This window comes from Ambystoma mexicanum, chromosome 8, assembly GCF_040938575.1.
Source record: "Ambystoma mexicanum isolate Mex_15411 chromosome 8, UKY_AmexF1_1, whole genome shotgun sequence".
NCBI lineage: Eukaryota > Metazoa > Chordata > Amphibia > Caudata > Ambystomatidae > Ambystoma > Ambystoma mexicanum.
Window position 1 is genome coordinate 1,347,797,055 of NC_090929.1, and position 25,770 is coordinate 1,347,822,824.

A 25,770-nucleotide genomic window follows, 5' to 3' on the forward strand; every position below is an offset into this window, starting at 1 on the left:
CTGCTGATTTGTGGGTATTAAATATTAGTCAAACTGCTGTAGACGAGTCAATTGTCTGTTAAGAATATTTGCTCAAGTGCGGTTAACCCAATCAAGTCTGGAATTAATGAATGCCCCACCACAATTGATTGATCTTGTTGGGGCACAAATGGTAGAGTCAAACGCAGGAGTCAAAGTGTATAAAACACTGATTGTACTTTGACACTAACCTGTTGCTCGCATCCCAAGTCAGATTGCCAAATACAGCCCATGTCTTTAACTTTAGGGCCAAAAGCAAGCCTAGAACCGGAAAACAGGGAGGCGCGGGACACTTACTTTCTCTGCTAAAAGAGGTTTGGACCAAATAGAATCACCTATGTTTTATTTGAATTTCGCAGAAGCCGATTATGGGACATCCAGTGTCCCACTTCCTCAAGACAATCGATTATATGCTTGAATAATTATGCATATTTGATTGGGATGCATAAGAGCAAATCTAGCTGTGAAGCAACTGAATGCTGTTTATGGGTAATACACCCAGGCATTTACAAGTACAGCACATGGACAGCAAAGGAGCTGAAATGGGTAGAAGGAGGAGGGTAGAATTGAAGAATTTGAAGGCGAAAAGTAGGTTTCAGTGGAGCTAAGTGCATAATGCACGCTAGCTTTGGTGCTCATTTTATTTATTTGGAAAAACCCACTTTAACATTGAAATGTGTGTAACCTTGATGCACATCTACTCCTCAGGACAGCCTCGGGATTTCGATACATGGGTAAAATGGCTGTGAACGTGTCACTCCATTAGGTTCCGTGGAAGTAGGTCTAAAGTTGTCCTGCTTTCTGTTTTTGGAGCCTTGTAGAATTTTACGAGAGGAGGGTTGGGGCTTAGTGTAAGAAGGTTGATGTGCATGCATAGTCCCCAATGAACAGAAAACCTTAGAAGATATATTTGTTCGAACGAGATCATTTTGAAAGGTTATGGTCTGACTGGTAGAATTTTCGCCTTGAAATACATTTGAAATGCACTCATCCTGTTGGCAATTATAGCAATCAATCACTCAGCCACATTAGAGTTAAAGCAATATACACGTGTCCGTCATAGGTCTTCCTGCTCCAGACGATAGCAGTAAATCTAACAATAACTCCCCTAAACACAGAATTGAAAATAGATTGCTGGTCACCAGTCATTGGCCATGTACCAAAAGGAGAAAGTTTCATTTTAGTCCGCGATAGATTGTGGTCCTGGTGTGAAAGGTTACCACACACACTTGGCTGCTTTCCAAGGCTCTGCTTTGAAGGGCAATCTGTCAAGAAGCTTAAACTGTGGAACACGATCCTGTAATCTGTCAACTCCCTGGGATGCTGGCAACGGTTTCGGAGAGATCTCAAAGAAAAGGCATTGAGAAAATACCAGAGAACTGCTCATGCGGCTGACGAGGTAACCAATGTAATTACTAAACTTCACTCCTGCAATGCAGCTAATAGTGGCGATATTCTCCACTCGAGGCACTGGAAGTAAGAGACACAGGGTGGCCCGAGAAATAGATTGTTTGATCGTACAACACGGAACGATTGCCATTCAGACAAGTAAACGCACACTGGGTCCAAATACCATTCCACATTTAAGCAATGTAAAGATTTAAGTGTATGCAGCATACATTACATTTCAGGAGATGGAAATTGACATGATAATATGCATTATATACTTGTATGATTGCAGAGAAATAGACATTTTGTCAGGAGGAACTAGTATTGTAATGATATATTAAACCATATGATGGTTTGTGTGGGATGCATGTGATTTGCGGAGTCAGTGAATCTGTTTGCCAGCATGAGGACTGACATCGGTGTGGGATTTATTTAATAAATATGGTGATGCAGCGCTAGATAGGTGAAGCGAGTGACTTGTTTATTTGTGTCTGTTCCTTGGGCAAATAATTGTAATTGAGGCTTTGTAAACTACATATGAGCGACCAGTTTACATTCATACATTTCTGATAAACAACCCATGTTAAACAGTAGTTTACATTACATTTTTGATTGCGGGTAATTGACGGTTTTTGCCGTAATTAGTAGTTCCGTATTATTATTTTTTGCATTTTTAAGTGTTGGGGACTGGGTGCTCTGTGATTTGTTATGTCACCAGATTTGTAGATCTGTATTTACTTCCAGGATGGACGTCATACAGATAATACGTGAATGGTGCAATAAAAGGAAACCCAAGCATTATTGTCTAGTGCAACTGATTGCAGTCGAGGCCACTGCAAATGTGTTATAGAGATCTTCAAATTGAATACATCTTTTGTGAAGATGAGCATCTTTGTCCAATATATAGTGGATTTATTTTTCTGGCTGGAAAGTGCAAAAAGAAAATAGTAGTATCACATTTCCATGAATATTAAATGAAAGAACAATCACATTTCGGCATATGATACTTATAAGCTTACATATAAAGAAAATGCTGTACACACGTACACTAGGTGCCTTACATGTATGTGAGGCTGTGCAATATGGATTACACAATTAATTTGGTAAACAATTTCAGCCAAACATAAAGTGAACTAAGAAGATTTCAGGTTATGTAATAAGGATAATAAAAATTGTGAGGCAAAGTTTACCCCATGGTTACAATGTTGCTATGTTGCCACATGAACTGAACTTGTATTGTTATTTTTAAAACGGTTTCTGTCAACTTTGGCTACTCTGTATTCCTAGTAGAGAACAGTAACTTCTTTGTAAGAAATCTATTTCAGTAAATGCATGTGGGTTTTATAATGATTTACTTTGACTATTATCCCTGCAAGCAGTGTCTTACATTAGCATGTGGAGATTGTAGGCATTGATAATGGACACGTTACTTGATTTCAAAAGAGCTTTCTCACTTTTTTTCATAAAATAAGATTGAAAGCCTTGTTTAAATAAAATCCTACTATTGTTATTCCCTCCAATACTGCATTCCAACTCTATCTTAACAAGATATGGTTTGAAACAAAGATTCTAGTCAGTTATTAAATGAACTTAACATTTAGTTTTTAAAAAAACAACAGAATAGCCTTTATTTAAAATGTTTCGATTTTTTGTAGAAACCCACAAAGAAGTGAACTAAAAAGGCCACTGTACATCAGTCATCCTAGAATGCAAAAGAAAAAAGATGTGAACATGACTCCTATAAACAAATTCCCTAATGAAAAAAATATCTTCATTCTATCATTTTAATTTCTATGATAGCTTATGTTTAACAGGGCAATATTATTCATTCCCAATATCACTTTGGAAATCCATAAAATTCATCACATAGGAGCTTATACATCAGAATTTACACCTAGGGCGAGTTAATATACCACTTCAGAGCAAGACTCTAAGACTTTATACATTTATGTTTTATAAGAAAATGAGCGAATATTATCTTTCTTTGTTTGGACACAAGGGCTAAAATTGATGAACCTACAAGCACATCTATGAAGACTTTATATGTAAGGTCCCGAAGAAGGCAATAAGATTTCGGTAACAGTGAAACATCAACCTACTTGGGTCCTAGAATGTCATATGGATCAAAAAGCTGCCTTGCGATTAACCGGTATATAACATTGCTCTAGTTGTATATGAAATCTATAAATTAAGTTCCACCTGTAAATAAATTAAGGGTACCCTAATTAACCTTCTGCTTTCTGGTCCTAGAGTGTCATGGAGACCTAATAGCTCATTCAAAAATAACTAGAAAAGAAAAAAAGAATTCTGGTTCTGTAGTAACACATAGGAATTTAGTTCCATGTGCAAATTAACATAGGAATGAACTGCCCATTCATTTTTATATTGTGAATTAAGACATTGCACTGTTTTGCACTTTATGTATGCATACAAATCTTGAAACAAACTGAATTCGTATTGAAAGGACACTCTTTTGCACTTTATAATATACTCATGTGGAAGTTACATGGTTGTAGGGTGTTATGTTTACATATATGTGTGATAGAAAAGAATGATACCAAAAAATATAAAGTTTTGTAGGTAATTACACACAACAAAAACATTGTTAAAGGGACTTTATGGTTAAGTTGCGCTAGCAAAAACCAATGCAATTCAATGGAAAAACGTTGGTACAGGGACGTTATGGTTACAGGTAAAACCAACAAAAAAAAAAGAATTCGACAGTTATAGTAAGCTAAGCAACCCTAACTCGTGCCACCTTTGTGCACTGCAAGGACTAACACCCATGACATCAAAGATGCCATCACAAATTTAATTCATGACAATGTTAGTGCCCTCCACGTCTTACATGTGCAAAAGAATAAAACAGATATACCCCGGAAGGGGAATAAGGCAAAGAGAGCAGGCTGCGAGAGTTCAAGGCAAGGTTTATCTAATGAATGGCATTCAAAAGATCTGTGAGAGCGCTCTGACACAACTTATCATTACATTACATTTTTTAGGATAAATGACGCAACTAACATAGGATACTACGTTGGTCCCGCATTGGTCAGTCCACACGATGCCTCAGGTGTGGGTGGCATCTCTTCCTCCGGGTTGGTTGCTCCGTTGGCGGGAGGATTGACGTCAGTCATCTGTGCTCCGTATGGGTGAAGGTCAGGTCGATGGGATGCAGGGTGGACACTAACTAAGCTAACATAATATATTCTCAAAAATGCATGCACTAAATAACAATTGTTCAAAGTCTTTCCGTAGTTTATCATGTCTCTATAAAAGTCACACATATAGCTATGCTATCAATAACATTGGATTATACAGGTCTTAGGTTAAGGGTCTTGACCACTATATTGCACTGGTTGAAGTTTAGGTCTGCACTCATAAGAATCTCTGGTATGTGGCATTTGTTAGTGGTAGGCAACGATATACTGCAGCAGGGGTCTAATGTTAGTTGGGGATCTGCTGGGTGGGCATCATGGCGTGGTCAGTGGTCTGGCACATGAAAGGAATATCTTGCAGGGACTCAGGGTCACACTAGCAGTACGTTTCCACTGGCGAGGGTGCGGGGGGCAAGGACACGTTTGTGGAGATAGACAAGCTATGTGCTTAGCTCATTCTGGTTGACATGTAGGACAGTGATCTCAGTGGAAGAGTGATGTGATACATGTATTATGTGTTGCAAGCACCTCCGGCTTCAGCGTGAGAATGGAATGGAACCGCAGCATTTTCCAGTCAGAGTGAGAACGAGGGTGTGGGCCATGTGCCCTGCGGGCCAGGCCACGCTGCTGCAAGAAAGGGAGGAGAAGCATTTATGTACTATCACAGTGAGGCCTAGTCATCAAGATGGAGTCGAAAGGGGGTACAAAAATGGATGCCCCGTGTCCTGCTCAGTGGTCCCATCTACGCGAAAGTCAACCAAAGTTAACATTGCATGAGGGCAAGGGGCGAACCCACTACCGGAGGCACTTGGTCTGAGTTTTGTACTGAGAAGCAGAGGATGCGAGGGGCCTGATGGCCCCTCGCTCCAACACAACATCACTGATGACATCACATGTACACGTATTTTTAATAGGAAGCCTCCACAAGGGATAGTTATTGTAATGGTGGCAGAAAACTATCAAAGATTATTGGAGGAACTATCATGAGATAAGTAGGTCATGGAGGAATGCATTGCTATAAACACCATTGTATTACAAACCTCTTCACTGTACATGAAGGAACTTATGTGCAAACGTAGCTATTGTCTGCACCATGACTCATTGAGGTGTGTAACCTTCAAAATCTTTCCATGTTACATAGTGAAATCATGAATGCATTCAATTAAGGTGTCAGGTACTGTGAAACATGTAAGAAGCAGAAACCATTGCCTTTATAACTACACAATGGCACTACTGCACAGAAACCATAAAGACACCACAATGCATACACACATGACCATATAGAAGGGAAGTACAATAAGCTAAAAAGAAGCAGTATTGCCAGAAACTGTTCATAACATAATTGATTATCTGCATGCACAGAAATCAGTGCTGTGTTTTACGCTTTCCTCTTCCCCTATATGTATCTTATGATGTGAGTGAACCATAAGAAAAATAGTGTAAGAACATATGAGAAGGGAGCCGTACATAAATTTAGAACCTTTTGAATTGTTTGCTCCTGACTGTTAGCGGAGAAAAGCACCTGGCCTTCTTATGGTAGTGAACAAACAGAGGGTGCCACACATGTGATGTCATCAGTGATGTTGTGTGGGAGCGACTGTTACTATCAGGGTCACCCGTCTGTCCCAGCCAAAAGACACATTAAGGAGGTGGTAAAGTAACTCTCCCGCCTTCTTCTTTGCTTGAAACCCAACTATTGGTATGTACTAATTAGACCTACCTCCTAGTTGAATACCATAAGACTGTCCTGAAGAAAGCGACCACACCATATACGCTGTCGCTGAAACCGGTAGACAGTAATTGCTACAGTCTATAGATATGAATGCAATTCTCTATATATGAGCAATTTATTTACCTCACTTCATCATATGCACTAAGAAGAACATCTAGGGAAACCCATATTGAAGTGAGGATCGTCTTTATGTTGGTTTAAAAACACAATTTGTGAGTTTTTATACGTTGTGTTTGTATATGTGTTTCTTCTATTTTTTAAACTTCGATGAGTGTGGTTGTTACACAATCCCAGGGTCATTAAAGTCTTTATAACCCAGTGGATTTGTACACACCCAACCACTACACTACCGAGTGTAAACCTGGCTATTTGTCTCTTCCAATACAGACACATAGTGGAAGAGAGCGGTTGAGGAGCATGACTTCAACAAGGCTGAATGTTATTAACAACAACTAGAAGTGAATAGTTTATTTTCTTATTCTGTCTCCTATTCGTAGGCGATACACCAGCGCTACACAGGGACAGATTTGGGTAGGAGGAAGGGATATCTAGAAATTCAACTCTATCCCTTTCTGTCCTCTTTCACAGCATTGTTGTGTCTGCAAGTGGCAAAATCCACAGCAGTCCTTTGTTGTCTCTCTTTAAAACAAATTCTGCCCTCAACCACAGTAGTTTTATCCATAAAACAGGCGAGTTGCCTGCTTTTGGAGATCAGACTTTTTTGGTTTTAAGCAAATCAGAATCACAGTCGCCATTTGCCCTACATTTTGTGGTATCATGTTCATAGAGTAAGGGTACTTCCCTGTTAACTCACCCTTTTGGCCCCCCCATTTTCTGTAAAATGTCATCAGTGATGTCATGAATGAGATTTGTGATGGCATCTTTGATGTCATGGGTGTTAGTCCTTGCATTTCACACTGGTGGCACGAGTTATGGTTGCTTAGCTTGGGTCCTTCCTCTCCTCTATCTTTATCTCTACCTGTTTGTTCCCCAAGGGTCTAAAATTTCTCCCTGGCTGTTCAACCAATACATGGCACTTCTTGCCCACTGCTTTGCTGCGCTCGGCCCCAACTTCCAGTGCTATGCAGATGTCACTCAGCTCATTTTCAGGCTACCCGTAACCACCTCTTCTCCCTCTCTCATCTCTGACTGCCTGTCTGCCATCCAGGAGTGGTGTGCCGCAAACGATCTCTGCCGACCGAGATTCTCCTCATTGGCGCACCCACTCCTTCTTTTCCTGTCACTCTCTGGCTGGCCTCTGTTGGTCCTCTTCCTGCTCCCACCTGTGAGGCTAAAATCTTTGGGGTCATCTTCAACGCCACACTCTCCTTCTCTCCTCACTTCTCTGATGTCTCTAAGAAGTCAAACTACCAGCTGCACCTCCTCAGAGGTATTCTTCCTTTCCTATCCTTCCCCCAGAAGCTCACTGCCTCCAGAGCTCTGGTTCACTGTAGGCTGGACTATTGCAACAGACTCTTTCTAAATCTGCCTGCTTCTACTCTCCTCCCTCTGCAACTCATTCAGAACAGGACTGCAAGACTTGTCCTTGGCCTCAAGCGCAGGGATCGTATCTCTCCAGGACTGACATTTCTACACTGGCTCCCAGAGGCTGTGCGGATTAAATTAAAAACCCTCTGCATTATCCACAAGGCCTTCTGGGGGCTGGGGCCTCAATACCTTTAACTCTCTCTTCCTAAATATCTTCCTTCTCAAGCTCTTTGCTCATCCGCCTCCAACTGCTTCAGGGTCAGGCGCTTCTCAAAACAACAAGTTGGTGGTAGATCTCTATCTTTGGCTGTGGCCTCCCTCTGGAACAGCCTCCCTGCCTCCCAGAAACAAGAGGAGAATCATCTCCGGTTCCGGAAGCACCTCAAAACCTTCCTCTTTGCTTCTGCTTTCTCTCTTCCTCTCCTCTGCTGAATTCTTGGCTGAAACTGAAACTGAACTGGTTACCTGGTCACTCTCTGATCTTGGGCCCAGGTCCCTACCCCTGCCAATAGCACTCCTGCACTGCCTTCCGGGCAACCCCCCGCACTTGGGGACTGTCTTCTGTATCCCTTCAGTCCCACTTCCAGCACTTGACAACCAATGTCTGCACTTACCCTTGCACTTGCGAGCAGCTGGCTGCACCTTTACCTATTGTTATTTATTCTTTATCCAATGAACTGCACAGAACCTCCCCCCGCACTTTTCCCTTCCCCCTTCCCATGCACTTGCGCAATCTGAATGACACCTGGCCTAGTAGGATTGTTGTCTTTGTCTTCCCTCTGTTCCCCCTCCCTTGCCTCATCGCGCCTTGTAACACTTGTGTATAGGTGCGTTATAGATGCCATATCATATCATATCATAACATTACTGTCGAATTTCTGGCGTTTTTCGGTTTTTCCTGTAACCATAACATCCCTGTAAAAATGTTTTTCCATTGAATTTCATAGGTTTTTGCTAGTGCAACTTAACCATAACGACCCTTTAACAATGTTTTTGTTAGTAAATTTCATAGGTTTTTAGTAGGGCACTGTAGGCAGAACATTCCTTTAGCATAGCATTTTCTGTAAAGAAGATAGGTATTTGGTATGGCAACATAACCATAACATCCCATTAACAATGGTTTGTCACTGATTCCTTGGCTGCCCACATGACAAATGTGTGGAAGGGGCAAATTGTCTGGTGTATGTATCCATTTGCGCTACCCCTTACTTTTCCGAATACTGTTGGTGTATGGTAGCAATTACAGATGTACATAGTAAATGTTGTTTTGTGTGTCAGTAGGCTCTCTTTTTGTGTTAACAGGGCATGATAAATCTGTGCCGCACACTACTGGCCGAGATAACTACAGATGAGCAATATAGACGATACCTAGGGAGACTGCACCTGGTTGGCGTATGTGTAATCACACTGCAAGTATCCTTAGGTCTCCATTAGTGACCGCATGTCTGCATCTTCGGATGCACTTTTAAGTAGTTGTGGTAGCGCACGTGTTTCCGTTCAACACCTAGACCACCCATGCATAGGTCATCCACTGTATGCTGGTTACAACGCCCCTGTCGCCAGCTCTACGGATTCATGCAGTAGGCTACTGCTTTTAAAGAACTGCTGCCGACTTTGTGGGTGGCTCTGCAAACTTACCAACGTGTGGCTGAAGCACTCCTAACTGTATAATGGCCACTGCTAAACAAGGAACAGCAGCCTGCAGTGTCACGTGGGCGTGTTAAATGTCGCATTACTTTGATTTATCTGCTGCTTGCCTTTCCATAACCCATGAAACAGATACATTTGTTCTGCACTCAGCAGTGTGACATACAATATCAAGAGGTCGCCTGCCAGCCGTACAGTTGAAGAAAACATGTAACTGCAGGTGGGACAGTTTGTAGTAAGTCTGCAAAATGGCAAAGCTGGTGTACCTTCCTCATGCCCATACTAGTGCATGTAAAAGCAAGTAAGGAAACAGCAGAATATGCAGAGCGCAAACAATCTTAGTGGTGGTTAGAAAAGCGATGTAGCTGCATGGGTCACACACAATAAATGGCTTACTGCTGCACGTAATGAACCTCTGTTTTCACATTTTTGTAAATATTCTTGTATTCCTTAATGTATGTATATCCGTGAATGCTACCCCTAACACTAATGGCATAGCATAAACTGTTTGTACTGCCTGTCACAACAACTGAAATGAAAGCACAAGGGACCAGTGGGTAGGCTTCCGCCCCTCCAACAATTACGTAGGGAACTTTCATGTACAGCATTTGCCACATCTGCTGCGGACAACAAGAGGGGCACTCTTTTAGGGCAGTGGAGCTGTAAAACAACCTTTGCACACCATATGCCACGCAGCAGACCCTTAACCGGCAAAGGGAATTGTATTGTGTATATACTGCAACGCGCTACTGTGCAGAGGGAAGGTACTTGGAAGTGTGTAGGAACGGTCCTTACAGGATCATTACAAAGACTGTTGCCTGTGTAGGTGAGGGCCACCCAATAATTCTGTCTCCAGGCATGTCTCCTATAGTATCCATACAGGTGCTGCCCCTTCTTTACCTGTCCTTTCCTGCTGTTCCTTCTGTTGCGTGTGTGAGAACACCGTAATAAATGAAAATGAACTGGGAAAGGAAAAAAGGCAAATAAAGAAAGCACATTTCACACATCAACAACTGAATTGTCAATGCACACATGCAGGGCAGGAGGCGTGGCAGTGTGGTAAACACTGTAGTTCAATCAGTTAGAAAGGGGGTTTCTTTATGTGTTGTAGAGCATTTTCAAGAGAATCAGTGTGCAACACGTACTACAAAAAAATATCACTACTTTCAAGAAGAGCACCAAGCCTATTTAGATGGGGTGTGCAGAAATCGGGATGGCTGGCATAGTAAGATGAACGTTATAGCTGGGGAAAAGTATTTCTGCATGAAATGTCATATTCCCATGGGCAAAGAATGCCATAGGCACATGTCGAATAAAGGCACAAATACACTTCTTTGCAATGTACCGCGCTGTCTGCATTCACAGACCAAATAGAAAATGATGCTGCCACATCGGTGGCTGTATAATTCCTTAGAAACTTATGCAAGAGATTGGTAACAAACACATGAACTGGGCAAGTGCCTCCTTCATCGCAACCTGCACTGAAACACTACAATGAACAACAATAATATCGACATGATTGCGTGTCACCAAAGTGCTACACAGAGATCCCAAAATCAGGCATTTCATTGTAGCTACTCCATAGCTCTACACATGGACATTATGGATTGCAAAATGAGTAGCCACCGCACAGTGTTTTCCATTCACTTTTAGTCAATGTATATCAGAATCCCCTAAAACCTGCATGCTGTGCCTCGTGAAACACACAGCCATAACTGCAGCCTCTCCATTTCTGTCGACTAGTACACTGTGTAGCACAGTCTGTCCGTACACACCAAACCCACAAACCTTATTGCCCAATCCTGTAGCCCATTTCTATGGATGTAATTTTCAAAAGGGGGACATGTAACATGTGCCACCCTCCAACTATCGCGATATTCGCGGACTTCGTGCTATGCATGCACAGGAGTGGTGGAATAAATTTCATCCGGGGGGCAGATATCTTTAGTGGTGGTGGCTCTTAAAAGAGCCTTTGGGGGGCTTTTTTTCTTTTTTTTTAAAGGTGCTTCCCTAGAAACACTTTTTTGGGGGTTTTCATACATAAATGTGTGTTTTCAAAGTCAGCTCACATTCTTACAATAGGGTCTCCAGTGCAGTTTGTAGATTGTGAAACAACATTTCATTGCCACTCTGTGACAAAGACATGCCATTTGCCTTAAACAGGTGTATGTATCACAAACCAATGTTCTCATTCTCACAGGAGAACATCCCAGCAGCACTCAAGAAGTCACACATGCTTCTGTTAATGAGACCCCTTCTGACCTCTGGCTGGCAACAGGAATCATTGGAATACTTCCACACTATTCTCAAGGGTATACATGAGAAAAGCACCTTGGCAGTAGGAAAAATGCACTGCACTGCTTTCATCATAATCTTCAGTTGACCGAACACACTGGAACAAGGCATGAACCCAAAAAGAAGGCTCCAAAGTGCACAATCACAAAATGTACAGTTGCCGAAGAGGCCACGCTTCGACATTCTACTAGCAGTCCGCTGAAACAGCACGAGTCAACACTACAACACAAAGCGTCCTCTCCCTCCAAACCGAAATTGCCAGACAAGTCTTTTTGGAGGGCCTACACGCACAGATCTTCCACAAAGCCAGCACCCACGACGAAAACTGTGCGTCTTGCCATGTTTGCCAGCTGCATTTACACAAAGTAATAGAAAAAGTGAATGCCCACCTTTCCTGTGACACACACCTAAAGCACCTGATTGGCCAAAGGCCATAGTCAGATTCCCATTGGCCACCATTGTAATAAACACAAAATGTGCCATGTGCCTTTCCCCATGTACTGCGAGTGGCACGCCCTGGTGAAGCAGGAAGACTCCTCCCTATTGGGGCTCTTTCCTGCGACGCACACCCTGAGCACCTGATTGGCCAAATGCCATAGTCCCATTTCCATTGGCCAGCATGTTGAGAAGCGCAGAATGTGGCACCTGCCTTTCTACAAGTACCGCAAGGGCCGTTCCCCGGTAAAGCAGAAAGAGTCCTTCTTCCTATTGCCACGCTTTCCTGTGATGCACACCCTGAGCACCAACAGATAGATACAATCCCATTTCCATAGGCCAGCATGGTGAGAAGCGCTGAATGTGGCACGTGCGGGTTGCCAAGTACATCGAGGGCCGGGCCTGAGTGAAGCAGGAGCCCCTCTTCCTATTGCCGCACACCCTAAGCATCTGATTGGACAATCCCCACATTTCCATTTTCGTGGCCGCCACCCATAAAATCCCCAGATGTGGCTTTTGTGCTGTGTGCAGGTTTGGGGGAATAACTTGGAACCAGGGTAGGGGGAGTTTGTTTGCTTGACACGTTTTTATTAACATGACAATAAGAATCGCTTGTACAGACTTTTCATGGAAAGTAAATGTACATGTGATGTAATCAGTGATGTCATCTTTGATGTCCTGGGTGTTAGTTTTAGCCGTGCACAGTGGTGGGGCGAGTTATGGTTGCTTAGCTTACCATAACTGACGAATTTCATATTTTTTTTTTTTGGTTTTTATTTGGAACCATAACCTCCCTTTAACAAAGTTTCTTTCGCTGAATTTCATAGTTTTTCAGTACTGCAACTTAACCATAACGTCCCTTTAACAATGTATTTTTACTGAATTGCATATGTTTTTAGTAGAGCAACTTAACCCTAGCGTTCCTGTAGCAAAGATTTTTCACTAAATATTACACGGCCACAGTAGTGGCTGTGTAGTTATGGTTAAGTTGCTAATCCCATAGGAAGAGCACTTTTTGGGCGGCTTATAACTTTGCTCCCCCTGGACGAATCCTCACCAAACTTTGCAAAAAAAGTACATGGCCCACTCTGAACTTTGGTGAGGTTTGGTCCAAGGGGGGCAAAGTTATAGGGGGGGTGGTCCCAACATTTCATTTTTTCCCATAGACTGAATGGCACGGCTACAGATCAAACCGCTGGATGGATTTTTACCAAATTTGCAGCAGGAGCAGCGGTTTGGTCCCGAAGGCGTGCTATTGCAAATTTGGTGAAAATCCATCCAGTACTTTTTTTTAAATGATCAAAAAGTAGGTCTCAAAAAATTTGTGATATCTATGTCTGCTCCGCGGTCACACTTCCCTGTTCACTCTGCGGACAAGATAACAATTGACTAATCGGGTGCGTTGTGTCCGCGGACTTGTGACGCGTTCACGGATTGGATGGTGAAGAGCGTGAAGTGCCTCAGATTGCTTCTATGCGCCCGCCATCTTTCATCCGTGTTCTGATGTCCACGGACATCGCTGCAAAAACACATAAAAAAACACAACATTGCACTTGTTAAACTTACCAAATACTGTCTTGGAAGGTGAGGGTTGATGAGGCTGGGATGGGATGTCTTAGCAAGAAGTTGTGTTTTTTTGTCACAAAAGTTATACCGTACATTTGGAGGTGTTCCTCAATATAATGTGTGTAAAGTACAGGCGAAGGACTAATGTGTCTGTGTTACAATGTATTTAAAATAATATTGGAGTCAGACTGGTGCCCCCTAGAGTTTGGCATCTGAGGCAGCCACCTGCAGTGTTTGATGGAAACAGCGGCTCTGCACGTGTATACGAGTACCAGTTCTCATGAATGCGTTGATCCATGTTGTTGTAAAGTGAGAATGTATTTGGATTCTGAGTGAAGGTCACCAGCTTTGATTTTTTGGTTGCCAGCTAAGGAAGTCCACGCATGGCACAGAAACTATAAGGGTCAATTGTTTTTTGACCTTGAGGGAAAGGGAATATTCAGTAAGAATACAGTGAGAGGAGGTTTGTAATAAGGAACATTTGATAAGGTTATGCATTCCAAAGGTTTGTAAGGAACATGTAAAATCAGTTCATGAAGATTCTTTGGTGCAAGCGCATTGAGCATTGCAGTCTAAGTTACGCGAAGAGAATGAAGACGGTGAATATCGTGTAAATTCGCTTTTGACGACTGTACACCGGAATGAGCTTTAATTTATTATTATCTGAACATTAATTTTGGCAATGTAACTGAAGTACTATCTTTCTGTGTGGTTGTCATTTCTTTGTAGTTATGGGGAGTGCAGAATCTAGATGTATGTAGACTATCAGAAGATTCACCCAGGTTCAACGCTAATATTTCTTTAAAATGTCATGTATGACCATATCGATTTGTGTATCAGTTTCCACATTCTTTTTGTGATTTTTGAGATTGTTTGCTGTGTGTGCTAATCGTTAGTTTAAACTGTATGCCAAATTAAGAAATCAATAGATGTATTGTAATAAAGGTTGGGTATTGATACATATTTTCTGTTATGTTTTCCAAATAGCTACATGCTGCCTTACTGTGATTGCCATGTATTCCAGATGCCTACTGATGGATTCTTTATTCGCCAGGTGCACGTAGTCATCAACGGCTGGATCACCGTGACTGTTTTGTGGGACGATCCCCCAGGGCCCATGTACCTGTATGCTGCACTAGCGATTAGGAGTAACATAACATCTTTTATGGTGGTCTAGGCCCAAGTTCATGCAGACGCCCTGGAATTCACTGTGCGACCCAAGCGGTTCCTTTATTGAAAACAAACACTTTGTGTATGGGAAAAGAACAACGTGTGCCTCACGATTAACATTTTCGATCACGATCGAAGAAACAGATTTGCAATTTGTTTGAATATGGGAATAGTCAGATTTTCTCAGACTGTTTATTGTTAAATAAAAGTACTTTACAAATTGTACAGTGTTATTGTTTTCTTTTAAAGACCGGTTTAATATTTAAATTTGTGACGTGCTATGTTGTTAGTCGATGTGTGTTGATTTTCGGGTTCTGCGTCACGGCACGTAGGTGATTATGGGCGCTTTTGGCTACGCTGAAGAGGAACGTCACTGAGAAAGGTGTTGAATATCACTTGGGTTGGTTATGTGAGGGTCAGTGGCGGAGCATATGATTTAGTGACATCAGGGCAGTTCACCTTAGGCAGATGCAGCAATGGATAAGAATAGCACAAGATGGACGCGCCCTGCTGTCAGATTTCGTATGTTTGTAAAAGAGGAAAAATGAGGTAAGGTGCATTGGAAATGTTTGCAATAGATGAACGTATGTACAAAAATAAATGGTCGAACCCTCGGGACAATAATATTTTCTGAGCGTTGCACTCGTGAAACTTATGAAATAATTTTTGGGGAGGTGAGGGGTAATGCCAATGGGTGAAATATTTCTGACGTGATTTCGAATGGGTTTACTAAGTTTGTTAGGATTTTGTGCACACCTTATATGACAAATCATTTGTGTATTCTTTTGACAGTTTTGAACAAATAAAACGTTGAAACGTTGGTGGATTTCCAGCAAATTTGCATAAGGCTCATTGGCAACAATTGAAAAGCATGGTTTTGCAAATGTGGCAGTGTTTTCTTATTTGACAAGTGTCATAATGTAGTTAAAAAAAAATAGCGGTATAGCTTTAGTGACTGAGGGGTATGCTGTAGCAATGGGCAGTGGCCAGAATGTCGGGGTCATGGTATAAGGTCATAATCCGGACAATGTGGCTACAGGCCATGACCAGAAGGGACAAAACATAGGATTAAAGTGGCCATGTCCACCTGGGATTGGCTTTGTGGTAAAGTTATTCGAAATTAGGATAGTTTTGAAAGGGAAGAAAAATGTTCTCATGGTAATATGGTCACAGGGTTTTGTTTTTGCCTTTTGCAGGCTGCTATGGAAAGCGAAGGCTTTGCATATGGCCATTAGGATATAAAAGTGAAAAAGGGAAAAGAGGACGGAACCTAACTCTGCAAGGGGTAGAAGGCGCCGCCGCGTAGTGCTCTCTCGACTAGTGCTGGGAATAAGTAAAACAATGGAAAAATAAATTGAGGGTGTCTAAGTAAACGGACACGGCAAATACGTTAGAACTAGCCTTTCTTTCTCTTATTCTTCGTATTTGGGGTAAAACAAGGTCCGCCTAAGGGAATAATGAAAAAATAAATAAATAAATAAATATAAACAAAAGAAGCTGTGTGAGGGTTAGGGGGTGTCGCCGTAGAGAAAGGCGAAGGGCCAGGCAGGGAGGGTAAATGCTATGGGTGTATGCTGAGGTATGATGAATGTCTGTCATGTGTTGTGCACATTGTGTGTTTATGGTTTTTTGCAATCGATTGTGGTCAATGTAAGTGTGACCTGGTAAGATTTGACAAAGAAATGTCTTTGGTTGAGTAAAAGTATAAGTTGATTGAAGTTGAGTAGAGCCCCACATATACAGCTACACACGTATAGTGATAGAGGAGATTGACTCAAGAGAATAGAGTAACAAAGTTCTAAAAATGGGGGCGGAGACACCCTTAGCACACATTTGTAAAAGTTTACCGGGACATGCGGAAAGAATAACTAAGTACCATGACCAGTGGGTCACGGAACTGAAGGGGGAGGTCTCCCCCAGGTTTGGCCACAAGGAGGGTCCTTTGATAAGAGCGTTCTGGATATGGTAGCCACCTGCATATTCCTAAAATACAAAGGAAAACATTTTCATAACAGGAGAGAAATACTATATCTGTGGCGAATATTCAAGGAAATACCCCCACTGAAGAAAATAGACACCACACTCGATCAACTTGCCCTCACTGCCACCCCATCAACAAGAGCAGATGGTGGTAAGGAGGACGGGGGAAAGAGGGATCGGTAGAGGTAACCCGATTGTACCCACTCTTGAATAAGCCTCCACCTGCTGAAGGGTATAGTGATCCCACATACATGCCCACCAGAACCCCTGCACCGAACGCACGACCAACAGCACCACCACCATATGATTGCAAGTGGGCAGGTGAGTATGCCATCAGTGAACATATGTACACTAACAGAAGACTTAGATACACGACTCTCAATAGCTAGAGAAGAGCTATCAAGGATACAAAGCATATGTGAACAAAGTGAGCCAGGCACGACGAGATCAGAGCGATTGTCCTGATCACACACCCTAGATAAATCAAGGAGGGGTGGAAAAAGGGGGATATACTATTCAGGATACAGGAGGAGCCCACAAGGATAGCAGAACTGGGAGCACACAACCTTGGAGGGAGTGCAGAGGGGGAAGAGGAGGTGGGGAAGCTGGGAGATTATGGATGGCCACAGGAGGTGATTTAGTGGAGTTTGGGGAGACACCATTAGGAAGAACAATGGAACAAGAATGGACAGGGAGATTAAGGAACAGGATGGGAAGGATGGCCCTGGTGGGAAGGAAAGGGGCAAAGGTGAGTATTGGGAGAGTATTGGGAGAGGAAGCAAGGGACACCTACAACTCCCACTGATACACCGGGGGCGGGAAGACCAAATTACATACCCTGGGCACAAATGGATAGAACTAATTTACTAAAATCATTGCCCCCGCTATCCGAAGGAGCCAGTAAGTGGATATATGCCTTTGAGAAGCAAACCGCAGGAGTACACCAGGCCATAGGAGATGTCAAGAGTTTACTTGTGTCAGCAGTAGGTGACCAATCAGACGGGGTATGGGCAAAAGCAGGTTTCCCAGGAATAACATTGGACAGTGACGGACATGACGGCGCTGCTTTCAATACAGTGCGAGCGCGAGTTTGGGGGCGTTGAGGGAAACCTTCCCAGACACGCCAGATTTACAGTCAATGATGCAATGCACCATGAATGATGGGGAAGAGGCTATGGATTACATTTTCAGAGTGCAGGAGATGTGGAGAGCTGAAACGGGTGTGCCGTATGACCAATCAACATGCTTATTTTACTTCATAATAAAGAGGGGACTCCCGAAAGAAGTCCAAAAAGCGCTTGATAAAATAGCAGGGATCGAGGCGAAGGGATGGCCAGAAATACAGAGCATAATAGTTCACCATTGCAAAAGAATCAAAGAAAGGGAGAAGGAGGTGGTACAAAAAAGGCTGGCAGATGAAGCTAAACTAATACAAACAAAACTAGTGAAGGTCGCTGCAGCTGTAGTAGCACTCCCCCACAACAGAGACGCAGAGGAGGAGGAGGGATTGTTAGCGATACAGGGGAGGATGGCTGCAAAATTAGCAGACAATGGGCAAAGACAGTGGAATGGACAGGAGGAATACGGAGGGCAGCAGTGGCAAGTGTGGCACCCCAGCAACAGGAGAGGTGGGCACATGGGGCGCCTGGGAGGTGGACAGGGATATGGAGGTAATGGCAGAAATGGGGGACCAGGTCCAAGAGGAGGCCAAGGAAATTGTGGGAATTGTGGGAGGTGGGGACATTTCTCACGCGAGTGTAGAAGCAGACCGAACACAGCTTACCAAGATGATCAGTATTGCGGGCACCCCCATCCAGCGATGGATTTAACACAGTATTTCACATCAGTAGTTGACATACAAACATGAGGTAGCATTAGGTTGGGTTGTGTGTAAGAGAGAGCACTGCATATTACATCACAGTACAATCTTGCTCCACTGCGTATTGCCCCGGGATGGGGGAAGAGAACAGCCAGAATACAGAGGGCAAGAGAAAAATAAGGAACAACCACATAATGTTTAACAACGACACAAAGTAGCGAACACCTCGCCTACACACAAAATAACCCCTTCACCACGACACCAAATGGTGCACCTGGCCCATATGGAGGAGTAGCGGTAGTGTCAGGTAATGTCTTCAGTCAAGGGGGAACGACGAGACACCCAGCATAGGACAGCCCACAGGGAGCACTGGCGTGTCCAATCCTATCGACAACCTTCAATGCAAATGAGGAACCATTGATAGGGGCAGAGATAGGGAATAAGCAGTTCATCTTTATGGTAGATTCCGGAGCCGAGAAGTCATGTATACTTGAAGGCCGGTTTCCGCTATCTAATCGTAAATTAGAGACGCAAGGGTTATCTGAGGCGGTGGTCGAAGTTCCTTACACAGAAGATTTGGATGTAAAACTAGGGGGGAAAACAGTAAGGGCACCCCTATTGTATTATGAGCAATCCCCTGTCAACCTATTGGGGAGGGATCTCCTCAGCAAGCTTAACATGACTATTTTGTTTACCAGAAGAGGAGGGATTGTTTGCTCAACCCCAGGGATGTGCTCTATGCGTGTAATGCTAGTAATATATTTGCAAGCAACATGCCTAGAAGTGCGCGGCATACCGGTGGACCCAGATATGTTCATCCATGGGTTAAAAACATTGGCCCGGGTGGTCCCAGAGTTAAAAAAGCTAGAATGGAGGGTGCCAGCAGAATTTGTTTTTCGTCCAATAGCCCGCCCAGAGATAGAATCAGGGACAGTCATGTCACAGCCAAAAGAATAGCTGTAATTGCAATGGACATACATGGGTGCGAGTGGCGTACAGTGTTATGCATAAACGCCAACATTGCTCTCCAAGATCTGGCAGATGAGGAGCTGTTTTCAGATTCAGAGAATGATGGAGAAATCATAATGGAGATAGCGATCCCTTGTGAAATAATGATACAGCAAAGGCAGGTGCCAGTACAGCTCATGGCGGTAGTGGGGGCCCCACTGTCATTTTTTAATGATGACATGCAATCAGTGCCCTGCCAGTTATAGACATCAGGACCCCATGATGTAGGGCTACTACACGGGGTCACTCCAGTGAAAATTAACCTTAAGCCTGGAGCCATACTGCCCCGAGTAAAACAATACCCTCTGTCCCGGGAAGCAGAAGAAGGGATAAAAGAAATGAGCAACACACTAATGACACAGGGGATAATAGTACCTTCAAACTCCCCATGTAACACATGCATTTACCCCATCAAAAAATCAAAAGGAGGGGCATGGCGGATGATCCAAGATCTACGCCCCCTTAATGATGTCATTCAGAAAGAGTTCCCTTTGGTCCCAAATCCTGCATCTATTTTATGCAGTATCCCAAAAGATGCATCTCACTTCACTGTGGTGGATTTGAAGAATGAATTATTTTCCATACCGCTCGCAGAAGAGTGTAGATAACTGAGAGCATTCACCCTAGGGGGGAGGAGGTACAAACACTGCAGATTGCCCCAGGGTTACTGTGAGAGCCCCAGTATATTCAAAAGAATATTGCATGAAGACCTTGGAAACATGACAGCGAGACAGCACGATAATTCAGTACTTGGATGATCTACTGATCTGCAGTAAAAACAAAGCCAATTGTAGAAAAGACGCCATTGCCCTCTTGACATTGCTAGCCCTAAAGGGGTACAAGGTAGACAGAGAAAAATTGCAATACTGTCAACGTGAAGTGCTGTACCTGGGACAACTGATTTCAAAAGACAGCAAGAAAATAATACCAGACCGGGTGGCAGCCATTTCAGCTGTAGGAAGACCAAAAACAGTGAAAGATATGCAAAAATTCCTAGGCATGTGTAACTATTGTCGTGCATGGATATTAGACTATGCTGCATACACACACCCATTGCTTCAGGCACTCAAAGAAGCGCAGAAGGAAAATACAGAGATACAGTGGGACTCAGCATTATGTGATGCATTCACCTCACTCAAAGAACTCATTTCAAGCGCACCAGTGCTCGCGATCCCAGACTATGAACGCAAGTTCTACCTGTTCTCGCACTGCAAGGAAACCCTCATGAGAGCAGTCCTATCACAAAAGACATCACTAGGTCACAAGCCTCTGGCATACTACAGCGCCACTGCATACGAGGTAATTCTATCAAGCACCAACACACATGTAGTAAGGTGTAAGGTAGTAAACCCTGCAAGATTCATTCAAGAACTTTGGAGGATGTACAAGCACATGACTGTGCAACATATCAAGGAGAGGAAAAGTGAGCAACAATAGTGAGTGAAAACGCACTAACTGAAGGTGAAATATTTTTTTATAGACGGGTCAGCCTCCATAAATTCAGAAACAGGAGAAAAACATGTAGGGGTGGCTGTTGTGCGATTGGAAGAAGGTGAGTACAAAGTGCTAATACAGCAGCGCCTGCCCGCCCATTTCTCAGCACAAGCGGCAGAGCTCATAGCATTGATTGAAGCGCTGCGTGAGGCAAGGGGGTGTGCAGTCACAATCTACACAGACTCTGCATACATGACCACAACAGTAGATGGTGGACTTGCAAGATGGGGGAGAAGGGGATTTAACAGGGCTGATGGGTCCCCGGTGCAACATGCAGAACTCTTGAAAGAGCTTATAGAAGCCTTGAAAGACCCCACTGCAGTAGCAATAGTCAAATTCCAGACCCATACTACCAACACCGATTTTGTCTCTGCCGCAAATGAAGTATCCCATTTTGTAAATGAAAGGGCAGGTGACTACTTAGTGAGGAAGGAAACAGTGGAGGACTTCCCAGATGGTTACAACACTATGCCGATATCACACATATTAGAGCTACAAGAAGGAGCAACAGAAGATGAAAAAGAACTGTGGGAAAAGAGGGGATGCAGCAAGTCAGCAACTGATTTATTGTGGCGACAAAACAACAGTGGGAAGGTGGTTATGCCCGCTAAATTATTAGAAGTGGGCTTCCAGCAATTGCATTTTCCCACATACAATGCAAAACAACACATTGCTGCAGAAATACAAGAACACTGGTTCGTCCCCGGGTTGCAAGAACAACTTTCAAAATTGGCAATGGAATGTACAACGTGCCAGATATACAATTCAGGCATGACTCTAAGAACATTAAGAGGGACAGTACCCAAGCCAATAGACCCATTCAGAGAGCTGCATATTGAGTATGCAGACATGGGGGAAAGGTGCAATGCAGCTCGGTACATGATAGTGCTAGTGTGCCCATTCTCAAGGTGGGTCGAGGCGGGACCATGTGCACGTCCTGATGCAGAGTGCGCTGCAAAATTTCTGATGAGAGAGGTATTCCCCCGCTGGGGAATTTGCGATGTAATTCACTCAGACAACGGCACTCACTTTGTTAATCACCTCTTTAAGGAAGTAACATCGATGTTGGGCATTAAGCACAAACTGTGCTCGATCTATCACCCGCAAAGCAACGGTGTGGTGGAAAAAATAAATGGCCTGCATAAAGGAAGGCTCTCAAAGCTTTGCTTCACTCTTAAATAAAATTGGGTGCACTGTCTCCCCTTGGCCTTATTCGAGCTGAGAAATCAGCCCAGCAAGGACCACCATGTCACCCCATGAGATTGTGACAGGAAGACAAATGCACACAGCAAACTCACCCCTTCACAGACATTCCGATGCCCACAGGAGCGCCACCGTGCTGGGAGAGGAATGTAATGAGTATCTGACAAAACTCACTAAAGCAGCCCGCATGATAGCAAGGCAGCTCGCACTGCCATTCACAGGCGAGGGAGAAGCAGACGCATCAAATACAGGAAAATAAACACCAACAGGGCATCTAGAGCCAGGGGAAATGGTGTATGTCAGAAGTTTTGTACATAGGTGAAATGCCCGAAGATTTCATGGCCCGCATGAGGTAATTTATTACACGACCACGGCGGTAAAAGTGAAGGGCCTGAGATATTGGATACATTTAACAGACGTAAGGAAAGTTTATGACAGTGTGAATACAACTAACAGTACTGAAGCAGATCAGGTTCAGGACACATAAGAGAAGGAGGGCAAAGGCATAGCTGCACTAAAGTTCACATAACTGTGTACATGAAAATGAATGCCGATATACGATGACGAAAGTACAAGTAAAACATTTTTTAAAAAATGTAAAATAAATCGTTGAAAAGAAAATCACCCTACTCACACTGTTGAAAAAAAAAGTTGAGAAATATAAGTTTTTTTTATGACAAAATGCTTAATACCCCTTTATGTTTCAATATGTAGGAGAATCCATGGCAACGAACAGCCAGCCTGCAACGACTAGAGATAGGAAACTTAGGAATGGACATGTAACATTCAATCTGCGTACTTATTTATACGAGTGTGGCTTGTCATTTACTGGGCCGTTGTATTTATCTCCATTGAGATAAATGAGTGGGGAGGTAATGGAACCATTATGGAGAATGCAAAGAAACCTTTTAAGGAAGGTAATTATTTGATATGGGATGGTTTCCAGCTGCTATGGGGGTACGGCCCTCACCCTGACCAGGCGAAGCAGCATAATGTTACCAGTAACAGCCCAACTATGCTCCCAAAGCCCCAACTCAATGCAAACATTTTTAGTGTATATGATTTAAATGATCACAATCCCTCTGCTATATCATGGCTATATGACACCACTGCTACCCCGCCCACCCCAGCAACCAGCCAACCAACAGAAAATGTTTACATCACAGATAGAATGAAAGAAAATGCAGAAATGACTAATAACTTCATGACCCTGTATGACAAGTGGGAAAAGGGGTGGCGGGGAACAGGATACACTACTACGAGCAGCCAGGAATGCGAAAAAAACTCCTTTAAACCACTAGAAGGAGGAGAGAAGTGGGGAGGAAAAGGTATGATGAATACTCCGGCCTAGGGCTAGATACAGTAGAAGACGCCAGACACCCACACCAGTATAATAAATGGTATGCAGACATGAGCTCCACAGCAAAGCAAACAACAAATGAGAGTTGCTATGTGTGTGCATTGATCCCCCATGCCTCAGGTACACCTAAGGTCTTGCTGCCACAAGAATTGCCTCTCACAGATGCCCAATGTCTCCTTCATCTTACCCTGTTCAGAATTAAGAACACCTTCCAGGCACACACGGTATCTTTCGAAATGATGCAAAATGAGAAAACAGCTACTCCAGAGCAAAAGGAGTGGTGTGCATGAAAGAACCTTTTTTCGTCATAAAAGGAACATTGTCTTCTGAAAACAAATGGAAGGATGACGTGATAACTTGCAAGACAGAAGTGCTGCGAGGATTGCCAACAGAAAAATTACAGTGGATCGAGAAAACATGCACCCTGGCCTGCATCGAACATATCTCTAAGCTAACATGGGTGAGCGCAATCGAAAAACCATTCAAACTGCAAAAAGAATTGGACTATGAACTGTGCTTCCAAGGGGAAGGAAAAATGGACATGGGAAGAAACAAAAACTGCATTAAAACGCTTCCGATTCCTGATATGAGAAAGAGAACGGTGGCACTCATGGACACTTACTGGGTGTGCGGCAAACAAGTATACCTGCACCTCCCGCCATCTTGGAGGGGCACATGCTCCCTTGCGACGCTGCACTCTGCTCTAATGGTAATACCAGAAAGCCAAATCGGAGAAGGGCGAACACCAGCAGTTCGAGACACGGAGAGTGTACGACCAACTGAAGAGCCACCACTGTATGCCCTGTCGAAGGACAACATCCAAGGGGTCATATCCAGGAAACGAAGGTCGTCTAACTACATATCCAAGGCCTCATTTGAGCTACTGGCACAAATCCCAGACCGGTACAGACTATTCAGCTCTGCCGAAACTTTCTTTGCATCCCTTGTCCCAAGCATCCAGGCACGAACAAATGCAAAGTGGCTCCAAATCACACGTTGGGAGCTGATCCAACTAGCCAACGACACTGAAGAAGGGTTCAACGTGATCAAGGTGGAATTAAGGGCTCTGAGGATAATGACGATGCAGAACAGGTATGTCCAAGACCTGTTAACGGCGATGGATGGAGGTGTTTGCCGAAAAATCGGGAGCGCGTGTTGCACATTTGTGCCTTCTGAAGATGCAGATAATGGGACACTATCGCACGTTATCACCGCAGTGCACAACTTGGGGGAACGCATGAAGAAAGAAGGCGGCGCTGAGGCAAGCACATGGTTCAACAACATCTTTTCATGGGTGCCTTCCTGGATGGGACTCGCCGTCAAAATGCTGATGCCCCTCATCCTGTTTTTTCTCTTCATTTTTGTGTGTGCCAGCTGGGTCTTCGCTGCTGCGCAGTCCCCAATGGAGCAATGATGATGGTGACAATGGGCAACGCTAGAGGAGTGGCACGAACGCAACAGGAGGCACACATGCAGACTGGTGAAAACTCTGAGCCAATGTTTAGAATGGTCCCGATGTACTATGATGGAGATATAGTGGATATGTTATATCACACTACGATAAAGGCGCCTTCGTAACTAGAATGGTACACGGAGGTATGGATAAAACTGGAGGGAACGGGGGTCTGTATATATATGACCTGCACGCCAGATGGATACACTAGAAGGGGGGAAAGCCTCCGGGGAGTCTGCAGAGCCTGGATGCCTATAAAAGGAACACCAGCATCGGAGGAGGCAGTGTTAGATGAGAAGGAACGTGAATGGTTGGGGGAGCTGCATTAGTCATTACTTAAGTAACGAAAGGGGGGAGATGTAGGGGAGGATAGGTCATTAGGACCCCCCTCACATGCATCTCCGACCCAGGTGGAGACTCATGACTCGTCGGCGGCCCCCTCGGCCTAAGGACCCAGGAGGCGGGGGGCTGCGGATCAACACGTGAGGCTGCACGACGATAGTATAAGACATTGGCCCTCATTACGACCCTTGCGGAAATTGACTGACCGGACCGCAA